This window comes from Chroicocephalus ridibundus, chromosome 2 (genome assembly GCF_963924245.1).
Source record: "Chroicocephalus ridibundus chromosome 2, bChrRid1.1, whole genome shotgun sequence".
In the NCBI taxonomy this organism is placed as follows: domain Eukaryota; kingdom Metazoa; phylum Chordata; class Aves; order Charadriiformes; family Laridae; genus Chroicocephalus; species Chroicocephalus ridibundus.
Window position 1 is genome coordinate 81,503,837 of NC_086285.1, and position 6,933 is coordinate 81,510,769.

Consider the following 6,933-nt stretch of genomic DNA (forward strand, 5'->3'; position numbering starts at 1 on the left):
ACAAAGAAACATTACATGTGGAAGTTAGACAGTTCTCACTGTTTTACAAAAATCAGAAGGATGGGGAATGCCTGAATGAAGACACAGCTGCATGATGAACTTCTGCCTCTGTGCTGTCAGCCGGCTACAGTAATGTTTCATAACACATTTAGCTACTTGCCTTTTGTACCACCAACCATTTATATTGAGGGAAAAATGTAGTGTCCTAGCAGAACTTTCAGCTCAAATGGCTTAGTATCTGGAAAACTTCCCGGAAGTGAAGACTCAAGCAAATCATTTGTGTACTGACAGTCCTCCAGAATACATTCCCTCTACCCACAATGTCCAGAAGTACCATGAGGTTTGCCCACAACATATGAGAAGACTCCAAGAAGGCATACCCAGGGTGCAACACTGTCATGGACAGCATGACAGAGGTATGACTTCTCATACAGGCTTGGCCAAGCCAATGTCTCAGGCTTGGGAGCTGAGGTTGCTTAGGGAAAGGCATTAAGAGCATGAGAAATCTGAAGAAAGCCTACAAAAGCATTGTATTCTACAAAACAGAGGGCGTTAGCTGACACTGGACACTGGACACTGAACAGTGAGGATCACCTCCATGACTGCTGTGCTCCAAAGCTTTGATTTAATCCCTCTTACTTAAAGCACTTACCTGGGGCAGATCAAATAAAGCTTATATATCCTAATCTCCCTCTTTTTCAACTCAATAGAATCATAGAATCATAGAATAATTTAGGTTGGAAAAGACCCTTGGGATCATTGAGTCCAACCATCATTTCCACTCTACAAAGTTCTCCTTTACACCATATCCTTAACACCACATCTAAATGAGTCTTAAACACATTCAGGGATGGTGACTCCACCACCCCCCTGGGCAGCCTATTCCAGTGTCTGACCACTCTTTCTGTGAAAAGTTTTTTCCTAATGTCCAGCCTAAACCTACCCTGCTGCAGCTTGAACCCATTCCCTCTTGTTCTATCGCTAATTACCTGTGAGAAGAGACCAGCACCAACCTCTCTACAATGTCCTTTCCAGTAGTTGTAGAGAGTGATGAGGTCTCCCCTCAGCCTCCTCTTCCTCAAACTAAACAGTCCCAGCTCCTTCAATTGCTCCTCATGAGATTTATTCTGCAGGCCCTTCACCAGCTTCGTTGCCCTCCTCTGCACTCGCTCCAGCACCTCGATATCTCTCTCATATTGAGGTGCCCAGAACTGGACACAATAAGAGTGAAAGATTCAGAAAATTTGTTAGACTCCCTTTTGACTACAGAGGGAGCCTAGGAGGGCCAAGCCCCTCATTCAAACACATCAGTTAAGTCTCTCAAGGTAGGAGTGATGAAGATAAAGTTCTGGGCCCAGGTTATCTGGCTAAGTCAAGAGAGATGAATCTGGGCTAACTCCTCAGCACTTCACCCAGGATAAGTTTGCAGTGTGTAAATTAATTGGAGATTCAACAGAATAGTACAAAGACTGTCATAACAATATACCCTCATAACCACTCTCCTGTTTCCCTGCTCTTAGAAATGTGTGAAAGGAGGTCTTTGGCAGCAAGCATGCAGCTTACAAACATATTAAGAGTTCTACATAGTCACAATGAGATTTGATGGAGCAGGGAGTAGGGAAAGTTACGGGCATTGCCCTGATCTCTACTATTGTTGGATAGTTTTTCTGCACAAGTATCTTTCCTTTCAAAAGCACCGCATCCCTAAGGCTGATCCTATTGTTTCCTTTCTTGCAAAAGAAAGAAATGTGTGCAGAGGGTCAGTTCTTTTTCATGTACAGTTCTCAGGAAGGAAGCAGGCCTTATAGCAGGAGGTACTGAACACCTTGCAGGGGATCTTGAGAAAGTTGCAACTGTCTTTTGCAGACTCCAAAAGGCACAGAAAGTTCAGACCATGTTTGTGTATTCAGTAAACTGAACGCTTACCTGAACTGAAACGAACTTTAAAAGCTATTAGGGATCAGGGATCGTTATGGCAGATGTCTGAAAAAGAGAGGTTATCGTACACACTTGTGTGTGTGTATACACTTCTTTGTGCAAATAGGAAAACACACAGTTGTTCACTAGAGCATGTGGTATTAGCTAACTGTGAAATAGTCAGGTGAATTCAATTTTAGTAGAGGACAAAAATTTTCCATGTCTTCTCCATTCTAGAGCAATTCAATTGCTGGTGGTTATTTCTAGAGACCACTTCAGCCGAAGTGTGCACGGGAGCATGTGGCTGCTCTGTGGGTATTTTAAATGATGATCACCTAACCATGAAAAAAACCAGGCAGAATTAATAAAAGCCAGCTAAATGCTTGGGTGGTTGAGCGGCTTACAGTGAACACATTACAGTGTCTGAAAGAACCCAAGATATGCAGTTCGGCATCAAGCAAAGTTTCTTAATTTCTAGTGCAGCACAAAAGTTAATATAGAAGTTCTTGTAAGTCTCTTTTGTTATGGTCTGGTAATTTCCCAATATCGCACCTTTAAAGTACAGAGGTAAAATGTGATAATCCCAGTGGGATCCAAAGTCCAATTATTTCAGTCAAGGAACACAAAATAAAACAAAAGCACCAAATTCCCCATTACAGTGAACAAGGATGGTGCAACTTCAGGTTCACATCAATGCAGGGACTCAAAGGGCTAGAGAAGAGTTTATAATGATGTCTACTATGTAAACTAGTTTAACACAGTGCTTGTCAGGCCGCACCTGGAGTACTGTGTCTGGTTTTGGTCCTCACAATTCAAAAAAGAAGCGGACAAACTGGAGAGGATCCAAAGGAGGGCTGTGAAGATGATCAAAGGGCTGGGGAACCTGCCTCATAAGGAAAGACTGAAGGAGTTAGGTCTTTTCTCCTGGAAGAAGAGAAGGCTCAGTAGGGACCTTATCTCAGCATTCCATTACTTAAAGGGTGACTACAAAGAGGACGAAGGCTCTCTCTTCACAAGGAGCCACATGAAGAAGACAAGGGGCAATGGGTCAGTGTTGCACAGGCAGAGGTTTCATCTGGACATAAGAAAGAATTTTTTTACAGTGAGAACAATCATTCACTGGAGCAGCTTCCCCAGTGACATGATAGAGTCCCATTGCTGAAGGTTTTCAAGATAAAATTGAACAGATGCTAGATAACCTCATCTAGGCTCCCTTTCCCACCAAAGGTAGGACCAGATGATTTTTCAAGGTCCCTTCCAACTTGGGCTATTCTATGATTGATTTTGTGAACACAATGAAAGCACAAATCTTTTTCTTCTCTTTTACTGTTTTCGTATATTGTTTTTCTTCTTAATAGCAAATGATTCACAGCTTTCTATCAGAAGAAAACAGTCTTTTCCCTCAAAAGAATATACATGACAAATCCTTTCTGGCAGGAATGAGGCTTACATACATGTTGGGTATTCCAACATTGACTGCAGGATCTTGTGTCTATCTTTTTACTACCCGTTTGTAAGATGCCATCCATGTTAGGCTACTGTGGTTTCCTGTGTACTGTGGATTATCTACAGATTGCTTACCCCGAGGGACAGTCTCAAAACTTACTCAGATTGCTCAGAGGTGCCTGCTCCAGAGTTCTCAGCTGTGCCTTGTAGTTGACGTTGCAGTTGTAGTTGAAGTTACAGTTGTATTTGTAGCTGTAGTTGTAGTCCGAGTCATTATCTCTGCTTTTGAATGCAGTGTTCTCCAGTTATTGAAGAATAGACTAATCCCAGAAAGGAGCTGCTGAGCATCCAACTGATGAGAAGGTAAATAACCAAGCTCCACTTAGAGTCGCATGGCTCACTCCATTTAGTATGTACTTTGATGTCCGAATTCAGCCCAAAGAAACACTTTCTCTACTCCACATTTTTGCATAATGGCTCCGAGGTGGCAGCAATTGCCAGTGAAGATAGGTTCTCCTTACGCAGAAAGGTTTAATGCTTCATAGCCCACTGTTAAGGAACAGGCTCTTAAGAAAGAGAAAGGAACAAATCAAGGTTTTGGTCTCTGTTTCAAAGACTATGAATGCATTTGACATTAAGTGGGGAAGATGTTGAAATGGTGCTGGGAGAAGGGAACCTCCTGGACTTGTCCTTCGACTTTGCTCCCTGTCTCTTATGGAAACATGATACTTAAGAAGAGAGTTAGACAGGACTTTGGCAGATGAGATTTTTCAAAGTTCTGTTCTCAAATCTCCTCTGCAGCCGAAGTCCAACCTTGGCAGTGCTTGCTTGCTGCTGCTTATTTCTTGCTCATGAGCAGCTTGGTTTTGATAGGGTTGGACAGTTAGGGTCCCAGCAAATCCATGCCTAAATTCCTTAGAGGTACGCATGCTAATTTTTCCTTTTGCCTTCAATGCAACGGACATTCAAAAAGTGCATCTGACTACTCACAAAAAATTATTGAGGAAAGTGAAGAAGCAAAGAAGTTTCCCTAATTTCCTCCAGTAGTTCAGGTTTATGAAGTCTAACACACAATGCAAGTATATTTTTTTAACAAATGGCCTGTTGAATAGAGGTGCTTTTGACGACTGTACCCTTTCCTAGACTTATGTAATTTTAAAAACCAAAGGCTTAGAGATAAATTGAATAATATACATTCTTTTTAGATATCATCCTCACAGAGCATAAATATATACAATGTGTATCCCAGTTCACCTCTTCCCTTGCAAGAATTTAATGTCAGGTGATATCTAGAAAGTACTCTGATCTTTCTAAATAGACTAAACAAATGAACAGGACTATAAGGAAATTACAAAATATTTTGTAATATCCCCATAAAACTGAGGGATCACTTTTATATCCAAAGGTAATAACTGAATCTGAAGACTCCACTCTTGCCTTTCATATGTTTTTGGTCAGTGTATCCAACATTATCTTCCAGTTATTCTGTTACTGAGAAATGACTAAAAAAAGAGTCCAAAACCAGTATAACATATGGATACTGATATAGGAGTTCAATATACAGTACATTATGCAAAGGAGAAGAAATATGAGGATAATTATTAGAAAAATTGCCATATAGCCAGTTAATAGAAGATTCTAAGGAAAATACACTGAAAATTGCATTTACTAATTTGCAATGAGCTATTAGAGAAATAACTTTGGAGGACACATAAGTGAGTTTTTGAACACAAAAAACAGTGAGGCAAGCAAGTCCATCACTTAACGCCCTCTGCTCATTTAAGTGAAAACACTTTCTTTTCATTTTTTCCCCACACCTGAGCGTTCACTTTCCTCTTTCCCTCCCAGGTCTTTTTTTTTTCCTTCTTATTTGCACAGCCTGCTCCACAGCAGGTGGATATTCCCTGAAGGAACTGCAGCCCATGGAGAGCCCATGCTGGAACAGGTTTATCCTGAAGGACTGCTGCCCCTGGAAAGGCCCCACGCTGGAGCAAGGAAAAGTGTGAGGAGGCAGGAGCGGCAGAGAGGAGCTGGCATGGACTGACCTCAGTCCCTCATTCCCCATCCCCCTGTGCCCAGGGGGAAAGGAGGTGGAGGAGCCAGGGATGAGAGAGTTAAGTTGAGCCTGAGAAGGGCTGGGAACTGGCCTTTAGTTCTTGTCTGCTCTTTAGTTCTTGTCTGTTCTTGTCTGTTTCTCACCATCGAAGTCTATTTTAATTGGCAATGAATTTAATTTTCCCCAGATCGAATCTGTTTTGCCCATGACAGTAAATGGTAAGTGATCTCCCTGTCTTAAATCTTGACCCATGAGCTTTTTTATCTTATTTTCTCCCCCTGTCCTGTTGAGGAGAGGGAGTGAAAGATGCTGGGTGGGCATCTGGCACCTGGCCAAGGTCAACCCACCTAGGTTCTCTCATTCTCCGGAGCATGCAGCAAAACGTGTAATCTAATAGATTTTATCTAGCAGTCAAATAATATTTTGTGTTTCAAATGCTTCTATTTCAATGTGAAAATTAATGCATGTTTCTCTTCTTCAGGTTGAAAGACAGGATCTGTGGGAAATACCCAAACAAAACTAGCCTGCCATTTTCTCTAACAGAAGGGACGTTAAAGTGTATCCATAGTCCAATGTCACACATATACACTGTCTTAAGAATATACATGCTAACGTGTATTCATACGTTCCTAAAAATAAAAATTTCCCCAGTTTTTATAAAAGAGGGCATTTTAGCCCACAGAGCTCAGCCCTTAATGTGTATATGTCACTGAAGGAGAATGTAAGGCCAGCTTGAAAGACAACAAAAAAAAAGTTATTTGGATAAGAGTGGAAAATAAAGATCTAATTTGTGCAACAATGAATAACTGACCTCCAGGCCAAATGTTTCATAGGGAACAAAAGCCCACTTTTTAAAACACAATGACAAAGTAATTGCTTCTAATAAGCTAATACTTGGTCAAGACAAAAAGTCACATGCATTCCTCTCTTCTCCAAGTGGTGACACATAACAGAAAATGAGAAAATTCTCCCAAACCAGACACATTTCTATATGAACATGACTATTCAGAATGTTTAAGAGTAACACACAAAACTGGTGCCTTTCTGGTGAGACAAAACCAATTAGTGAGCATGCTGCTGCCAGGATGACTTGGGCTTTGGCCCCATTTCTATTTCATTTCAGTTTCTCAGTCTTCTGTTTGGAAATATTAACCGGTCTGGATTCATTAACCAAGGGTGTCAGCTCTATAGGCAGCCAACCCAACAATCCAAAGACTCTTATTTGTTCATTTATTAATTTATTTTTTTTTACTGAGTGCATTATGTAGCTCAGCTATTGAACGTACAGGTTTCAACAATATAAGTTCAAAGTAAGTGACTGTTTTGTTTGTGAGTGTCAGAGAGAATTACATATCTATTTGTTATTCAGAGGCTTCTCTGAGGATTAACAACTCTGTATTGGCTCCAGTTCATACCCTTCTGCGGTAATATTTCCTGTCCATTTGGCTTCAGAGGAATATTTTCTCACACTGTTTTGGCCATTGTGTAATAGAGAAATCTGCACACTTCTGCAG